General features: G+C 39.5%; 1 protein-coding gene across 5 annotated transcripts in view; it reads right to left on the bottom strand.

The window, feature by feature from the left end:
• The window catches only part of LOC124143006 (thrombospondin type-1 domain-containing protein 7A-like), a 428609-nt gene that overhangs the window by 139244 nt on the left and 268313 nt on the right, over positions 1-21052 (bottom strand). The window lies entirely within an intron of this gene.

Raw genomic sequence — 21052 nt, forward strand, 5'->3', positions numbered from 1 at the left:
CAGCATTAAGGGGCTAAAACAAGGATTGGTCAGCTCTGAGTCAGTATACTGTGTCAGAGTTAGGTATTTATGTTAAACTGCAGCATGGTATCTCAGTGGGCTAACAAACTCGGCAATAGTCCAGACAAGTACAAGCAGCCACACACTAACACCCAGATACACATACACACACATACACATATAAGTGCAATAATCTTGAATGCGACTTTAAACCTCATTTCACCTTACTTTAGCCATCACCCTATACCCTGACCCATGCTCCGTAAAAAACACCAAATGCCCTTGTTTGATGTGAAGCTTATTCCAATGAAGGTGACACAACTGTTACTGAAAAATGATGCTCATAGATATTCACAAGGTAATCACCAGAGTAGCAACTCATGTATGTGTATATTTAGGAAGAAGTGGGGTAGCCCAGTAATTAAAGTGCTGGCTTGTCATGCTGAGACCAGGTTTGATTCCCCACAGAAGCACTACATGTGAAGCCGATTTCTGGAATCCCATCTGTCATATGGCGGGAATAAAACCCTAGTCACTCACTAACTCTTACATTCAAACTCAGATGCAATAATCCAGTGCAGATGTTCGTGGCAGATTAATTGTCAACTCAGTGGTTAGCCATGGCTTATATTGTGTGACATAGGGCATTCTATCAGTATGAAATGTGTTTGTAACAGGAATATTGATTCTTAAGTAATACAATCCATAAAAAGGACCGGGGCGGTCAGGTAGCCTAGTGGTTAAAGTGTTCGCTCGTCACGCCGAAGACCCGGGTTCGATTCCCGACATGGGTACAATGTGTGAAGCCCATTTCTGGTGTCCCCCGCCGTGATATTGCTGGAATATTGCTAAAAGCGGCGTAAAACCATACTCACTCACTCACTCATAAAAAGGACCAATCGTAATTCAAACCTAAAAAACATTCAATTACCATTTCCTAGAAACATCAGTAATGTGGGATTATAGCCAGAATTATTTCATCATAACTCCCAGTTCACACGACCAGTGCTGATCATTACACCTGCATGGGCAGAAGGACAGACTTTATCTAGCCCTGCTGTAACCACATGTTAATTATTTCTGTGTTTCAAGGGCCCACCCTGGTAAAAATATAACGTAAATGCCAGAGAATAATCAGTCTTGACTATCCACCATAACAGATACCACTGGAAGCAAAAGGCAAAATAGCTGAGAAAATAATATGACTGGAACAGTGATAATCAGTGATGACACCAGGTGTCTGCAAAAACAGGTAAGCCTACCCTTATCTGCCAGTAGCACATGCCACACAGTAATGTTTCTTTGTAAATAACCCATAACAAGTGAGTGAATGTTGTTTAACATGGCAAATAGCGACACCATCAGGGGTCCATGCAGTCCTGGTCAGAGAGCCTGACCACCCAATCAGGTCACTTCTGGTCAGACCCACCAATGGCATGCTGGAGACTCCATACAGGGGAGAGAACTCAGTACGTCCCTGTATGGCCACTGTAAAAAACTTTCACTGATGCCAGAACTAAGTTGTTTTTGTCTTCCAGATTTTTCCAGACCAATACGCATAAAAGCAAGAAGTGAAAAAGACCGATGTGTGTTGAGGAAAAATCCACTTTGAAGGAAAAACTGTTTTAATGGAATAACCAAAGAAGTAGCTGTGTAATTACCATGGAGATGAAACCTACAACATTGTTTCTCTATGTCATCCAAAGTCTTAATCAAACATCAAGTTTTAAGTTGGTTTTTAAACAAGAACATAATTGGATCAGATCCTGCTAATAATGCATTGAATCACTCACCATGTTTGCTATCAATTTCTCCTCATAGAAATGTCTACCAATAAACCTTTTTACTTCTAATTTGAATCTATTTTCCAAGTAGACCCAAAAGAAAACAATTGAACAGAAAAGCTTAGTATGCAAGAGAATAGCCATTGTTGAATATGATGAATTTAACTCTGTGGGTTTCATTAAGATATGCACTTCAAGGACAGCCTGCCACACAGAAAAAATAGATCTGTTCTGGGGCATCAGATCATTCAACCGATAATGAACTCTCCCTGCCACAGGGTAACCCAACTACATCATTCAACAGATAATGAACTCTCCCTGCCACAAGGTAACCCAACTACATCATTCAACAATTATCTCAAATACCTCCCTAATTGATTTTTTATAAAAAAAACAACAGTTTATTTCAAATAAAAGACCTCCTTTTTCTCTAAATATTATCCATCTATAACTTTCCTCATTGTGTTTATATTAAATTAACTGTGCTATTCATAAACCACATCCATTACACAATAAAATAATAAGGAACTCTTTCTTTTCTGTCAAATACTGCCAAGGTGAATAATGATTTGCTCATTCACCAGCAAGACTAGGAACAGCCCAGTCAATTTGTCTGCAGTGGCAATAAGATGGACTCCTGGTTCACTGGGTGGGTAGGCAATGCAAGAATCGTAGAATCACAAAGTCTGGCCAAGTGAAATAAAACAATCGGTAACTGAAAAGTCAGAAAGATTTATAGTTTGCCTGGAATAATAAAACAGTCTGGAACAAGCATTTGTTGCTGCTCTGTCTCAATGGTATTACATTATAAAGGGCAGGTCTTCATGGAGGCCCTAACTGCCAAGATTATCCGCTCCATTTATCCTAACAAACTGTTTCAAGTGGGTCAAGTTAGAATGTCACTTTCATTGCTATAATTCTTAAGTTTCTTCTAAAACAATGCTGTACTGGAGAAGAAATCAGGGACACTACATTGTAACAATAGTATCTGTCATCTGTATCTGCTGCTGATGTAGCACTAAGCAATTATTGCCATTAATTAATCAAATGCATCTAAAAAAAAATCTATTTTAAAAATAGTTTTAATCTTTTCAAATTTCTGTACTCTTTCATACCAAAAAAACTGTACAAAGTCTTGCCAATAACATCAGTGACTACAATACAACACCTTTTGACCTAAGCATGCAAGTATCCTAAAAAGATTGAGTCTCCTCTACGTATATTAGACACTGTCCATCATTTCCTGTACGCTCCTCCGTCAACAGACAATTAAGGTCCCAGCCAACTCAAGGACAGGACAGCAACAAACACGTTCTCAGTTACATTCCTACCAATAGTTGGCACCAAGGATAAATTCTCCAGGTCAGTTCCGACATGACAAGACACACAGACAATTCCTTTCTGTAGCATGTTTCAAAGAAAAGACACCAAGAGCCGCCATATTTGTTTACCTACCCAAGAGTAAACAGGATAAATTGTGTCAATCAGGGATCCATTAAACTCATATATCAAGCATAAGACAGTTGAAGGGAGATGATAGCTTAAGCTTTTAATAAATGTTTTAGTCCATCACATCTGTCTGGCCATGGTATATTTCATGTCTCCATGTAACATCCATGGTAAGAGTCCTGTCCGCATGTTGCTTTCAAAGCACTCAGAAGTACTTAAAAAAGTCAGAGATGAGAACAACACTTTATCATATAAAAAAACATATTTACCGTATTCGACGTAATAAGGGCCCCACTCTAATAAGCGCCCACGGCGACTTTTGCAAAGATATTGGCTAGTGAACAATCCCAATTAGCACCCCTTCCGATTAATCAATGTACACAAGACTTATTTATTCACGTATAATACGCACTCGTGTGTTATATGCACCCTTAATAATGGGCAATTAAACTCTGGAAAAAAACAGTATCGATCTGTTGTACATAAACATTTCAGGTTGTCAGCATAAACCATGAAATTTATCTGTCAACTCTGGTTTTTTTCCACCCAAATATTATTCTTGTGAGAGCCCCTTTTTTCTAATTTTGAGAGCGCCCTGGACGCTTATTATGTCAAATACAGTAATTTACATGTATTATACAGAAAGAAGTATGTTAAATGAATCTCTCCAAAGTATGAAATATTCATTTTTGCAAGAATTAGCTCTAACTGCAGTGACGTAATTCAAGCCTAAGGCCTGTCACCAAACATAAGATATCTTGTAGTATAAAAATACATCAATTACTGCATCTAAAGTTTAGTGACTTCTACAGCCATGTCACATAAACCTGTAGACAGTACTCACAGACTAGATCTTCTGGGAATGGTGTTGACACTGGTATTTTCAAATTGCATATAACCTTGGTCAACATAAATAAACATCCGAGGGCACTCACTAATTATGATTGAAATAAGACCTCACAACAGGTTATCATGTCGGTCAACATTAATAAATATCACTGGTTACTCAGAAAATTACCACTAACATAGCCTTGCTCCAAGGCTAAACTGAAAGATAGTCATGGATGTAAAAGTAATTCTATCCTTCTAATAGGCAAGTCTAGATATGTGGACAGTCTTAAGACTCCAGTCTCTTGAAGGGACAATTTTTCTTTTTATTTACATAATCTAGAAATTATTATTTAAACTAATTATTACTGCCTTAGAGGCTTGTGCAAGTCTACTTCAAACTGTTCACAAGTTCTTGAGATTAAGAGAGGAAGATATACCAACATTCCCAGAGAACCATGGATATACAAACTCTGCCATTCAGAAGTTGAAGAAGAAACTGATTTCTCTACATCTGTTAGATATGAATTTCTAATTCCACCTTAATATTCCATAGGGGCGGTCGGGTAGCCTAGTGGTTAAAGTGTTAGCTCGTCATGCCGAAGACCCGGGTTCGATTCCCATCATGGGTACAATGTGTGAAGCCCATTTCTGGTGTCCCCCGCCGTGATATTGTTGGAATATTGCTAAAAGCGGCGTAAAACCATACTCACTCACTCACTTAATATTCCATACTATTGAAAACATGTGAGATGTGTGCATACTCTGCATGAATCATAAGTATGTGTGAGTTGTTTCATCAGTCAACTGTTATTTCAAAAGTTTGCTGTTCTCTCTCTTCATCTATTAGTTTCCAATGTCCAATTTCAACATGTTTCAGAGGGTGCTAGTACAATAGCCTTACATATATTTAGATGCTCTAGCCCAAACTCATCCTGAGCAGCAGGCCTTGTTCACAGCATGTTTGAACTATGAAATAAAGACCTCTCTTCATCAGCACCACAATGCTGACATTTATGTACTATTGTTATTATCACTGATAAAATGTATAGGTAAACGTCACTCATTGTTATCTTCTGTGTATGATGTCTAAGCTGTTTGTCCCCAGTCCTAAATCGTTGTATATGTACAATGAACTATCTTACCTTGTCTTAAGTTAGAATCTAATTAATGTGTAAGTATGCAAAATCATTCTATGTAATTAAAAACATTTATTTCATGTCAAAAAACTATTCACACATATTGATTTTATTCTCCAAAGAGATTGTGATTTACAAATAACAATTATTTTGTTCAGAAACATCCTTCATATTCCATAAATACAAATAAAAATTTGATCTATTTCCCTATGAGAGGAACACCCCCAGAATGAAGGGACATACTAAGACATTCTTATAGCCAGAGATGAGATTGAAAAGAAACTGATGACAAGAGAAACAGAAAGGTCATCAAGATCTCATAGAGCCAGCAAACTACAAAAAAATCAATGTAAATACAATTTGAGGAAGCGCCAGCACTGCGTAAAAAAGTAAGAAGTGTACAAGGGCTGCTATGAAAACAGATGTATTGTCAGCGGCAATGGTGGGTAGAGCACAGCTGACTTTGATGTGAACAGGAGTTTCAAGCATGCCATAACCTTTCATGACAACTTGGTCGATTTCTGTTGTGGAGGAGTCTTTGCAAGTCTTTGTAGGTTACACTGAGAGAAACACTCTTCTTTAAATAGACATGATATAGAGAGGGAGCAATTCAGAGGTGATTTTTTTATCTTTTTTTATTCTTGGTAATGGATAGCCAGTAAAGGTGTAAATCTCAATAAGCCTACTGCAGGTTATCACTGGGACAGTACCCACGAGTATCATTAGCTAGCTTCTCAATGACACTGGTTGCATCATTGTAAGGTGTTTTCCTGAATCATGTAGTCTGTCTTACAGACCCTGATACAAATATAAATCAAATACAGCCCATGCAAGTGTAGCAGGGCGTGGAGTCATCCCATAGATGACATCCTTACCTTGTCAGCTTGCTGACGGTGGTTAACCTCTTTGGTCATGTGGACAAGGCGTCCGACCTCGGATCAGAAGGTCCGTGGTTCGAATCCCATCACGGGACTCGGAAATTTTATGGCCGCTACATTGGCGCCCAACGTGGGGCTGAGCACGTTCATATTAAATTTGAGCAAAATAAGCCTCAGTACCCTACTATGCGGCCCGGGACGTGCCTTCTGTTGACGGGGGAGTATGTAGCAGGGCGTGGAGTCATCCCATAGATGACATCCTTACCTTGTCAGCTTGCTGACGGGGTTAACCTCTTTGGCCATGTGGACAAGGCGTCCGACCTCGGATCAGAAGGTCCGTGGTTCGAATCCCATCACGGGACTCGGAAATTTTATGGCCGCTACACAAGTCTAATGTTTGGCAAGTCTAGATTACTGCAGTATCAGGCTGAAAATGAAGAGAATCACTTGGCTCCCTTTTTATTATATTTTTATTAAGATAACTGTTTTTTCTGTATGATATGTTCATTTCAGAGACTAGATGTTAGTCTATACTGAATCATGTTGATTGAAACAATCTTTTATCAGTATGCCGATGTTCAAAATGCAAGTCATTGCCTAAATAACCTAACTATAGAACATAAAAAACTTTCAACCATGCCCTTTTATGACTAAATGTCCGAGTTCATCAAACTTGCAGAATTTACCACCACTTCTGACTTTGAATACCCTGGAGACAATACTGTCTGGACAAGGCAAACCAGGGGGTGTAAGGATGAGCCACGATCCACACCAACACGCACAGTATCATCCTCGTCATCTGGTCAACTGGTCCTCTTGCTTCACCTTGTACAGCATATGGCATAGTTTGAACTGGGGTCCTCCCATTTGTCAGACACCCAGTTGTCTGACACCTAGTTGTCAGACAGTGGAATATATTTTAACTGCACGACACCCCTTTATTCATAATGGTATGACCCAGACACTGGCAATCTCTTTGAAGGTTTAATTGGCTTGGTTAAACTGTAAATATGTTTTTGTTTTCACTGACGTTTGTGGGATTGCTTACTGCTTGTTTTAATAGGCTTCGTTAATATTACCAGTTTGTTTTCACAAGTGAGTAGGCCAATCAAAAGTAAGCTGTAATCACTTTGTAGTGTATGTACTTCATATCATAATGTTTCACAGTATGTTGTCACTGATATGTCTTCTACCTAAATTGGAAATGAGTAGGTATATCATATAAGACACATGATCAGAAGAATAGATACCAAACCATGTCTGGAGCTGCATTACACAAAGTTGGGTACGTCACATCCACCAGCGGAACACAACAGGTCCTGTAACAAGGGTACTTGTAAGACTGTGAGGCAGACCTGTACACACTGGCGACATGTGCTCAAGACTTGTACTGGCAAGTGGTGAAGTCATGGAGAATATTGAAGATGCAGACAGAGCCAAGCTTAGCCAGATTGACTTCGGTGCAGCGCCTCCAAGAATCAAGAGAACCAGCAGTGAAAGAAAGCGGTGCATCCTTCGCCTGAAGGATCAACTGCATCAGGGAGTGAAGACCACAATGCAATTCCTGGATGCAGCAGGTTACGTTCCAACTCCAACATATTCATATAAGTATAAAGCAATAACAAATCAATAATATACACTGATTTGTATAAATTATTTTCTTTTGTACCACTTGTCAGACAGTTGATGACAGGACTAGTCTATTCAGATTGAAGGGAATATATCACACACCTGATGTGATCTCAACCATAAAAGTTGTTGTATAAGCTATCTGACAAATGAGGTGTCTGACAAATCAGAGATGACCTTTGAACCTATTGTCAACTGGAATGCCCTTGGAATCTTATTAATAGAAGCAATCTTATACCATAAGAATATCCAAATACATACTAGGAGTGCCTGAAAAATTATGAGAATAACTATGATGAACTGTGTGATGAAGTTGGTTGCTAACAATTTTTCAATATAATCCCCTCTGAGGTCCACGGACATCTGCTGAAGTGCTTGGATTCTACTAATGAAGTGCCTGACGATTCCACCTGGTGGGGTAAAAAGTCCTTCATGGCAGATATGACGTCATCATCATTGCAGAATGCTGCCAGACAGGTCTTTCTTCAAGTTTGGGAAGTTGGAATTTATGACGGTGCTAATTCTGGTGAAAATGGAGGATGTTCAAGGAATTCCAAGCTCAAGTCCTGCAATACAGCCATGGCAAAAACAGACTTGTGCACAGGTGCAATGTCTTGGAAGTGAGGTTCTGACTATGTTCAGCCTTGAAATTCTGATGCAGTTGCCTATTAGCATAATATTGTCCATTAACAGTCTGACCATTCAGGAGGTAGTCCACTGGTGGGATTCTTTTTGAATCCCAGAAAACCAAAGCGATCGTCAGATGAAACAGATGTTTGAACTGTTTTGACTTTTGTTTAGTCTCTGGCTGATAGCCGTGAACACAAGACTCATCCATGGTTACAAATCCCTCAAGTCTGCTTCCAAACCAATATATTCTTCACATTCTTCATAGTTAGGCTCAGAACTTCTTAGCCAAGCTTGTTGCACATGAACACTTAGGAACAAAGTTTAAGCCAAGTCCAACCAAGTGAAAAGGTTAAGATGCTTGCAAATTATTATTGACATGTTACAATAATGACACCTGATGTTCCAACGATGGGAGAGCATGTCCTGATCTTTCAGTGATAATGTTGGGTGAAGCAATGGTTGGGCAAGTGTTAGGGTGTTTATTGTGTTTGCTTTACCTTTTTGGTGAAACCCATGAGCATGGGTATGGTTCTGATACACCAAGAAGCTTAATCACGGCAAATATGGGATTCAAATCTACAGTTTTCTGGCACACTACATTACAGAGGACACAGCTCTACACAGCGAATTGCAATGCTTTAGCTGACTGTGCCGACTCTGCCCCTTTAGTGTCTATAACTGTTATGGTGTTATATAAACACTGAAATTGCGGACGGAAATAAGCTGAAACACTTCATGTTGCTCTTGTTTTCACAACAAGATCAGAATGGTTGTTTAACTAGACATATATCCTGTATATTATAATATTTCACATCTGGAAAATGTATCTTACAGTACTTAAAGGATATCCGGGTTTAAAAATAAATATATATATCAAGTATATTGATGCAGACAATATTATTTGCTCAATTTGCACACATGCCTGGGTAATTGCTTCTCTGTGAGAATGAGAAAACCTTTGTGGGGAAATAAAGAATTCAGTGAAGTCTTAAAATATTTTAGTTTTTTTTATAAATTTACTCACAGTTCTAATTTCAAACTAAAAAAAAAGTTCCCTTGAATAAATTGCAGAACAAAGTAACACAAGTTTCCACATTTTTTATAGGATTGGGTGAAATTGTAAACATATCAAAATCCATCTCATTTAGTATACATTGTAATTAGAGATAATCAAATACCTAAATAATACCATGATCTGTGACACAGATGCAGGCTCCTTCAAATTTGAAGTATGACCCTTAGTGAAGCCTGATGTCAGAGGCTGACAAGAAGATACACTTGTCCCGAACAGCCTGTGGTTTTATGTCACGGAGAGGAGTTAAAGTATTTTCTCAATCAACAAGACAATGTTGATCGGGTGTCTTTTTACCAAAGAGGATTATCATGGCACTGCCTCTACAGACTGGCGCAGCAATGTTTGCCTGATATCAAAACAGTTCTTTCCTGCCTGTAAATCGTTGGAGTTGACCTTTGAGATGGTGATGATTTGTATGTAACCCTACAACTGTTTTAGGACCAATCTCATGATTCTTTAGATTCTGTCATACATTTTTTATTATGTTGGAAATAAAACCCTGTCTCTATTTAATCATGAACTGCTGTTTCTAAGTTTAAAACAACATAAGAGAAAATGTGAAGAGAATAAATTGCTTGACATTTGATATATTCCCTGAAGCTATGTTGTAGGTAGTTTGTCAGTGTAGTGATGACACACTGGAGTTAACATCTCACACTGTGTCGTCTTGTGTTCACAGAAGTGTTGGAATGAAGCAGTACATGTTCCTCTGTATCATCAGGTCTCCTAGTTGTTTTTGTCAGGAGTATTTGATTGCTTAAATAAGGGACCATACAAATACAAACTACCCTGAAATGTGAGTCATGGAATACCAGGGTAAACACAGAATAGGTATATCCATGGTCATTCCAACGTCCAGACATAGCCATGGTAGATCATGGTCATTGACAACTTTACCCTGATAGACCAAGGTCATCTCAGATAAAGCCATTCTAGACCATGGTATTCTCAGACACAGTCATGGTAAATCAAGGTCATCTCAGATAAAGCCATGGTAGAACAAGGTCATCTCAGATAAAGTCATGGTAGACCAAGGTCATCACAGATAAAGCCATGGTCATCACAGATAAAGCCATGGTAGACCATGGTCATCTCAGATAAAGCCATGGTAGACCATGGTCATCACAGATAAAGCCATGGTAGACCAAGGTCATCTCAGATAAAGCCATGGTAGACCAAGGTCATCACAGATAAAGCCATGGTCATCACAGATAAAGCCATGGTAGACCATGGTCATCTCAGATAAAGCCATGGTAGACCATGGTCATCACAGATAAAGCCATGGTAGACCAAGGTCATCTCAGATAAAGCCATGGTAGACCAAGGTCATCACAGATAAAGCCATTCTAGACCAAGGTCATCACAGATAAAGTCATGGTAGACCAAGGTCATCACAGATAAAGCCATGGTCATCACAGATAAAGCCATGGTAGACCATGGTCATCTCAGATAAAGCCATGGTAGACCATGGTCATCACAGATAAAGCCATGGTAGACCAAGGTCATCACAGATAAAGCCATGGTAGACCAAGGTCATCACAGATAAAGCCATGGTAGACCAAGGTCATCACAGATAAAGCCATGGTATAACATGGTATTCTCAGATAAAGCCATGGTAGACCATGGTCATTCCAACATCATCTAAGACATAGCCATGGTAGACCATGGTCATCACATATAAAACCATGGTAGACCATGGTATTCTCAGATATAGCCATGGTAGACCATGGTGATCTCAGATATAGCCGTAATGACATCTCATGCCCTATCAAAGAATAAGATAGCTGAACAAGATACACTAAGATTGGGTATTACCAAAATACCATGAGTGGAACTGAACTTGGTCTTCAGTTCTACAAACAAATTAACACATAAACCAGGGCAACAAATGACCTGCTCCCTACTAAAGTGGCACTAGAGTGATGAATGTTTGCATGTACTAATGGGGTAAACACTACTTCTATCTTTTCTATTTCCTTCGTCTGGGGATAACAAACACATTACCAGCAAGTGCAGGCATGATTCTGCCCGGACTGTTTGTCCTTCAGGAACATCAACACAATAAAGCATGTACATCTATACCAAGACAAGACCAAGGTCAAAACATAACTCACATGAACACACAATATGTACTAATGGTGTTTGTTAAGAAAGTAGTATCATGGGGCCAGTACACTTCAGGGATTAATACAGTCGAAGTGTCAGTTGTTGGGAGAATAGAAGCAGGGTCATACAGAGTTTGCGAGAGAGACAGGGACTAATAATACATTCCTTGAGGAGGCATTCAAGACACATATTCAGTCATGAAAGTCATTATAGCAATGGTTCTGCCCAACAGAGAATGTACACACAACGCAGCAACTTGTCCACTGGGACAGGATATCAACAATCAAATGCAAATGCCTGTCACTGTATACACCGATTATCCTCCTTGTTATCTGTGCTAAATGTACCACATGATAGATCACATAAACAAGTTCCTGGACACTGCAACACTGTACCACATGATAGATCACATAAACAAGTTCCTGGACACTGCAACACTGTACCACATGATAGATCACATAAACAAGTTCCTGGACACTGCAACACTGTACCACATGATAGATCACATAAACAAGTTCCTGGACACTGCAACACTGTACCACATGATAAGAGAAAAACACATTCCTGGACACTGAAACACTGCAACAAGTTTTCACAAATCATGGATCTTACTTACTTCTATTTCTGGTTTTAATTATTAAGTCCACACTAACTCTTGAAATTGATCATTTAAAACTAATGATGATACTGTATTCCGTTCAACACATGCTCATTTCAACCCCTTCTTGTTAGTTGTTTTGCTTACAGTTTACTTTCATTAGCCTTATGCCCCGGATCTAGTAAGACTCTAGTCGGAGATTTCCTATGGTTGTGGAAAGGGTTTTGTCTCTTTATCAAAGATAAGAAAAAGACCTGTACATCTCCGATCAATAGACATTTTCTACATGTTTTTTAAGTAAACTGAAGTCATGCCATTAGACATCCTCTCCAGCTACAGACTTTCTTTTTTGCATCCATTATTTTTGCAAATTGGTCTTGGAAATTCATTAAAAAAAGTAAAACTAGTCTGGCTATGAGCCAATTTTTCAGTTAATAGTAGATGAATATAAATGATCACCTGATTCAAATATATAACCCAACTTTGTACATATTGTGAGGGCTAAAGTTTTGTGTTTGACTGATTTGCCATATTTTTTGTACCCTAATGAGACAAGAAGTGTATCATATATAGCACAAGAACTGCCTTGCATTGACATGATGAATGGACAATATGTAATACTGACCCTTGTCAAAACAGTTCATATAAAATAGTTATGCTTCTGCTATCTTTTGTTTTTGTGTTTTCAGTAAATTCTGGCCAGGTATCAGAAAATAGGAACACCACAACTGCTTGTTAAAAAACTAAAATTAGTTGCTAGGGGATCAGGTGTCCATTGGAAACTGTTAGCTTCACTGGAAGGAGTGAAGTAGGAGTGAGTGTCCCTACTTCTCAAACACATGCTTACCAGGGATGACCATTCAGCTGAAGTGGCCTTGGTGTTTAAGTCTGATTCTAAACCATGTCAACATTCATCTGTTCAGACTGTCAGACAGTACTGTCCCTGTCTTCACAAGAAATGTTACTCCACCGATCACTGGCACCTTGTCCTCGGTAACTGCTAATCCCACACTGTAGTTTCCCCCCTAAACACCTGCCTGGGTTGTAAAGAGAGAGCTACAGCTGTGTAATTAACTAAACAAATGCCATTAAATCTTAACTGACAGGCAGAGTTAATGCAGGTATCAATTAGCATAACATGATCATCCATTTGTTGACATCTTGAAAAGTTTGACAGGAAAGGATGTTTATCTTGTAGGTTATTTCTTTCACATAAAAAGGGACACACTTCACAAACTGAGTTTCCCTTAGTTCTCCTCCCCAACCCCATCGGCATCTATTCCAAATCTCAAAATTCCCAAATTCTATATAAGCAACCCCTAAAGCCCCCTCTTGGGTTGCACACACCACTTTCGCCCCTTTCGGAAACACATTAAATGGCTTGGTCGGGCCCGTGTGCGAAATACACATCAGTCGGAAAGCGCATGTTAAATCTCCAAAGTAAGTAAGTAACAAACTGAGTCTGACACAAATCAGAAACAAAATTTGAGTATGGAGGTCTGAGAGGGAGGTTTCATGTGATGGTGATCTGACGAATAATTGATTAAGTAAGAGGCATACAAACTATCAGTGATAAAACATCCTCCCTTCTAATAGAAGTGGGTAAATTAGGAGATAAACATACTTTGTTTTCAATGCAGAGCTAGGTTACCTGTAGATTTAACCCCGCTAAATTGAATTTGGAACCGAACGTGCAGCGTGAGGTTTCAAATGTTTAATTTAGCGCGGTTAAATCTAAAGGTAACCTAGCTCTACATTGAAAACACAGTACGTTTATCTCCATTCAACCATTACCAAATAAAATGTGAACTCTTTGCTGTAAGCAAATATACTGAGTGAAGCGGCATGGGTTGAGTTCAGTGTTTTGAATGGGTTATCAATCTGAATTACGGAATCACCGAACAAAATATGGTGCTGTATATACTCAAGCAGTTTGTTTACACTGTTATACTTCACTCGAACATATGACAGGCATTGAAGGCATACAAGCACGGCAACTTGGTAAGCTAACATGAGGTGGGCATCCCTAAAGAAAACAAAGCAAGCTTTGCAAGGCTTTCGCTCTACATTGCGAGTCACCATTATGACGCAATATCGCTCATTGTGACGCAAAAGATATGACGTCACAGTCGTACATAGAAAAGCGCCAAAATTCCAATCTCTCTGTTGTTTCCAAAACGTAAATACATTCCCTTTGCAGATTTCTATCGTTTTTTCTGCACGAAATGTATTGCCACACATCCTTTGAATATTGTAGTAACCGCATCTGTGCATTTTGTAACCTGTAATTGTAGATATGATTATTTAAATATGCCTACCGACAATGACTGAAAATAGTACCATTCTATGAATATTAGCTTCCGCGGGGATGCGGCCGCCAAACCAGCTGTTTCAATCAGAGGGGGTTTATTGTGATTTAATAGCCTCTGATTGATCAATCAGAATCCAGGAAATTCCAAATTCATGGTAGAATACATATTGTATACTATAATCTACCCTGCAAATCGTAAGCATTAAGCCATATTGATACTGCTTATGACAAAAATGGCAAGTTTATGGTATGGATGGAATTGTACAAAGGGATCTGCATTTACCAGAGATTTTTTTTTACTATGAAAAGGTGCTTTTATCTAGAATAAGATGAATGGTTTCTGGTACCACAAATGAAGAATCACTGTTTTCATGCGAGTGATTGAACCACGGTAGAATCAACAAGCAATTCCTCTGACCCTATACAAGGTTGTGTTATTGTTTATTATATCGGGCCACAGATACCTCCAGCTGAACAAACTCCAGTCACCCAATATCCATGCTCCTTCATCATATGATATGGTTCCACCACATTCTCCAGCAACAGTCGCTGTGAACATATTGTCAACTATCACGCTAGACGGCTTCTCAGATGCACATTTTTGAGCGCATTCTTTCAGAAGAAAAGTACTGATTGTCAGGAATATTTCATTCATTAAGTTCTAAACACCAAGCCTGTAAAGCAAAACCATATTATTTATGCACTTTACTTGTCCTTGAAATTGTACTACAGAAGAAAGCACTGATATGCATGACTATAATTCCAATTTCCCTGAAACAATGTCTTGAACAGATAAAAACAAAGGCTGTCATTTTCTTGTTCTCCTTCAGGCAAGCATGTAAGGAAATTTGATATTACCACAATTACTCAAATGAGCTCCCCCAGGCGACAATTTAACAGAATAATATTCATCCTTTGGTCCCCAATTTCTACCACAAAGGAAGTGTAATGATGTAACACAATATGCCCTCTCGTCTTCATTCTAAAACATGGCCAACAAGAAGACAGGAATATTATATTCTGTAGAATGATGACAATGGGGATGTTATGACAAAATCCAAGAAATAGGACATTTAATCACTAATGATTTATTTTGTGAAGTATTGACATGTTTTTGTCCAAGAACATATCAGTGTTCGTGCATAACAGTAAGGAATGCATATAAGCAGGAATTATAATGCACCAGAAAAGGCAGTATATACCAGTCAGAATGTATACGAGCAAGGTAGACAAATGAATGTCTTCTGTGTATGGCTGGTCAGTACAGTGTCAGTTGGACATAATGGTCAGTTGGATATACTGGTCAGTTGGACATACTGGTCAGTTGGACATACTGGTCAGTTGGACATACTGGTCAGTTGGACATACTGGTCAGTTGGATATACTGGTCAGTTGGACATACTGGTCAGTTGGACATACTGGTCAGTTGGTTTTACTGCTCAGTTGGACATACTGCTCAGTTGGATATACTGGTCAGTTGGACATACTGCTCAGTTGGATATACTGCTCAGTTGGATATACTGGTCAGTTGGACATACTGGTCAGTTGGATATACTGGTCAGTTGGACATACTGGTCAGTTGGACTTACTGGTCAGTTGGATATACTGGTCAGTTGGACATACTGGTCAGTTGGATATACTGGTCAGTTGGACATACTGGTCAGTTGGACATACTGGTCAGTTGGTTTTACTGGTCAGTTGGACATACTGCTCAGTTGGATATACTGGTCAGTTGGACATACTGCTCAGTTGGATATACTGCTCAGTTGGATATACTGGTCAGTTGGACATACTGGTCAGTTGGACATACTGGTCAGTTGGACATACTGGTCAGTTGGACATACTGGTCAGTTGGACATACTGCTCAGTTGGACATACTGCTCAGTTGGACATACTGCTCAGTTGGATATACGGGTCAGTTGGACATACTGGTCAGTTGGATATACTGGTCAGTTGGATATACTGGTCAGTTGGACATACTGGTCAGTTGGACATACTGGTTAGTTGGACATACTGGTCAGTTGGCATGAGTCTTATCAATCCATATGATAACTATTATTGTTTTTTACCTAAATCATAATTCTACCTTTAAATATCAGAAAATGGCTATTTTTGCTTGACTGTTTTTGTTTATTTTCAAACTAATGCTGATAATCCATATATGGTAACTGCTGCTTGTCTGTCACAACTTTCACAGATGAGACTTTGTTAAATCCACAGAGCTCTTGAATTTGTCTTCCTGAATCATTATACAGAACTAGTTATCACTATAATGTCAGTGAAATCATTCACTAAAATTCAGTAACTTGGCTGTCTGAAGAATTTAAACAGCCATGGCTATTCAGGACAATTTCATCCTCAAAATAGAAGAATAGGAGTGCGAGAGAGAGCTGGGTTTAACACCGTTTTCAGCTAAATATCATGTTGAACGACACCAGAAATGGGGTCCAATTTTCTTTACCTGGTCTTTGGCATTACAAGTGAATCAAAAGCTGAAACCTCAAGGCTACTGCACCACCCAACATATAGGACAGACAAATCAGACCCCAAGGCCACTGCACCACCCAACATATAGGACAGACAAATAAGACCCCAAGGCTACCGCACCACCCAACATATAGGACAGACAAATCAGACCCCAAGGCCACTGCACCACCCAACATATAGGACAGACATATAAGACCCCAAGGCTACCGCACCACCCAACATATAGGATGACAAATCAGACCCCAAGGCTACCGCACCACCCAACATATAGGACGGACAAATCAGACCCCAAGGCCACTGCACAACCCAACATATAGGACAGACAAATCAGAACCCAAGGCCACTGCACCACCCAACATATAGGACAGACAAATCAGACCCCAAGGCCAATGCACTACCCAACGTATAGGACAGACAAATCAGACCCCAAGGCCACTGCACCACCCAACATATAGGACAGACAAATCAGACCCCAAGGCCACTGCACCACCCAACATATAGGACAGACAAATCAGACCCCAAGGCTACCGCACCACCCAACATATAGGACAGACAAATCAGACCCCAAGGCCACTGCACCACCCAACATATAGGACAGACATATAAGACCCCAAGGCTACCGCACCACCCAACATATAGGACGACAAATCAGACCCCAAGGCTACCACACCACCCAACATATAGGACGGACAAATCAGACCCCAAGGCCACTGCACAACCCAACATATAGGACAGACAAATCAGACCCCAAGGCCAATGCACCACCCAACATATAGGACAGACAAATCAGACCCCAAGGCCACTGCACCACCCAACATATAGGACAGACAAATCAGACCCCAAGGCTACCGCACCACCCAACATATAGGACAGACAAATCAGACCCCAAGGCCACTGCACCACCCAACATATAGGACAGACATATAAGACCCCAAGGCTACCGCACCACCCAACATATAGGACGACAAATCAGACCCCAAGGCTACCGCACCACCCAACATATAGGACGGACAAATCAGACCCCAAGGCCACTGCACCACCCAACATATAGGACAGACAAATCAGACTCCAAGGCTACCACACCACCCAACATATAGGACAGACAAATCAGACTCCAAGGCCACTGCACTACCCAACATATAGGACAGACAAATCAGACCCCAAGGTCACTGCACTACCAACATATAGGACAGACAAATCAGACTCCAAGGCCACTGCACTACCCAACATATAGGACAGACAAATCAGACTCCAAGGCCACTGCACCACCCAACATATAGGACAATCAAATCAGACCCCAAGGCCACTGCACTACCAACATATAGGACAGACAAATCAGACCCCAAGGCCACTGCACCACCCAACGTATAGGACAGACAAATCAGACCCCAAGGCTACCGCACTACGAACATATAGGACAGACAAATCAGACCCCAAGGCTACCGCACTATGAACATATAGGACAGACAAATCAAATATGTGACATTTTCTCTCCCCTAGGCCTTGGTGAGCTACAGAACATCACCAAGACAATGAACAGATACCTAGAACTTCTGTTACTTATACTGTACTTAAAAAGACATTTTTGTCTCTGCCTCCAGCAAACAAATGAACATTGCAAATGATCAGGGGTTTCTTAAAGTCAGAGGCAGTACAGACTGTCACTTTGAGTAAAAAAACCATTATTGCACAAAGAAATAGGTCAATTTCTAGAACTATTCAGTGATAAATCATTGCAAACACAATAATGACTTGAAGGGTCATGATCTGGCAGGCCTGTGGAGGGCGTTATGTAGACATGCTATCTGTGAAACTGTTTTCGTCCAGGTTCAGGGAGAAGGCACAAGATCAGACACAACTATTGAAGCCAACCATTTTATAATCTGCCTGCTCCAATTTCTTAACAAGTGTCAACAACAGTTAACATGACATTGATGAATATCAGCATCAGTTTTTCTTCTGACACTGCAGGAGCCATAAATGGTTCCCATACCGATTAAAGTCACAGTGGTCCATTCATATCTTTTCCACAGCTATTTGCCCTTTACGCCAAGTGAAATCTGTTTTGGCAGAAAATCTAGGCTGGTTATTTTCTTGCATTGACAATTTATATTTATATATTCTACCATGACATTTAAGAATCCTGCATTCTGATTAATACACCAGGGGTGTCAAACCTACGTCAGACCATGATATTGCTGATGACCAAATTACCATGAAAGAAACTATTTATTCAGAAGAACTTTTTTTCTCAAACCCACATGTTTGTCAATTTCAGTTAGTGATCTTACTTCATTAACATTGCTAAATAATGTGTTGTGGTTCCTTCATTTCTAACAGCAATTGTGGCAATCTATTTCAGATAGAAGGCTTGTTGAACATCATCTTCCCGAGGCGAGAGAGTTAACTGACTTTAAAAGTTCAGTCCACCCCTCCGAACTATGCTGCAATTCCTGGTCTCCATTGTAGCACCACCAGTGGCTATTAGAGTTTTGTCCCTTCTATGCCTCTCCTATGAACAAATTAGAATCCAACTCTCATATCACTTACATTGGCTTCAAACAAAATGGCGGTGCCCAGTCAAGATGATCTGATCGATAATCAAGATCTTTCTTGTGCTACATTGCTAAGTGCATCAAATCACGTGAGCACCTTGATTAAAAACATGAAAAGATTGTGAAAATATCAGTTTACAAAAGTTGGTGGTGCACAATCTTGCAATTGACCGAAATCTGCATGACAGTTTACGAACCGGATTTTGATTTCGTTGCACAATTTTGATTGGACTCGTTAGCCCAGCCAAACTGTAACTCCATAACACCAACCTAGTTCGGCAAGGGTTGAAACTGGAATTTTATAGTCAGTTAATTTCTCTTGCCTCTGGAAGATGGTTGAACATATACTTTGAGAGTGTCTTGTAAAATTGAGAAACATCAACAAGGCCAGACTTTTGGTGCTACTCTATCACGTTCTGTGATGTCATGTCTACCAAGTCAAACTGCTCAGACCTCCCATCTGAAGACCTTCGGATGTCAACTTAGTGGGGTGTACTTCAGAACAAAACATAGCAAAAATGTCTTCATCGTCTCTACAAATGTCAGTGTTACTCATGCTTACTGGTAATCTGCCTCAGTGACATTTTCATGTCTTATTGAAGCGGTTCAAGTGTCGTGGTGAAAGTTATGGTCTGTGTACATAAAGCAAGCAGACGCAGATTAAAACCACTCTTTACAGATCCGCAAATTTGCCCGACTGCAAATATTAGGCTGAACCGAAGCCACATTACTTGTTATTTCCGCTGTAAGCAACATTTTGCATTAGTTTTGTCATCGTGTCAGTGTAGAATGGAGGTAAATCCGGTGCTTTAAATTTTGAGGTATGAAATCTATGTTTGAAACCTCTAAATTGAAAACACATTTAAGGTTTATCTCCTAATTGTTATTTACAAATTGTCACCACACTACATACTTTACTTCTATGCTTCCTACCTCAGAGCTTACACATACGGTAGTTTATACATGCAGTACTTGCGGAAAACAAGGAAAGTTTACCTCGATTCTATCAATGACATTGTCAATATATATTTATATTTCATAAGTAATTATGAAATCCTGACAAAAGTAGGTTGTTGAATGCTGAAGCTTCCAAATAATTTATATATTCATCTTACCAATAAAAATGTATGTATCACTGTATGGCTAAAATAATGAGACAAGAGATTCTTTTCCAAATGTTTCACAAACATAATTATATACATTAATATATTATTGTTATATGCTACACAAAGCAGTTAAAGAACACATGATATTTTCACATGCCTTAAGCTAACATGTTACGTTATGACAGATTAACTTTAGTCATATGAAGAAATTCAGTGTTCTTTAACTTCTTTTGAGTAGTATTGAATGTTCTCAAGAGAATCACATCAAATATTGAATTTTTAGAAAAGTCATCATTTTGAAAAAGAAGCTTGATAAACGAGACTCGATTGTAGACAGTCAACACTGCTAACATAGCTCCACTACATTTGACTGCAGGGACCAGCAAGATGGATGCTCTTCACATGAAACTTTGTCAATATGTAGCTTGCATAACAAACACGGCCCACTGAGAATCATACCTGAATCACTACACTCTA

This window comes from Haliotis rufescens, unplaced genomic scaffold (genome assembly GCF_023055435.1).
Source record: "Haliotis rufescens isolate VD_foot unplaced genomic scaffold, xgHalRufe1.0.p SCAF_4, whole genome shotgun sequence".
NCBI lineage: Eukaryota > Metazoa > Mollusca > Gastropoda > Lepetellida > Haliotidae > Haliotis > Haliotis rufescens.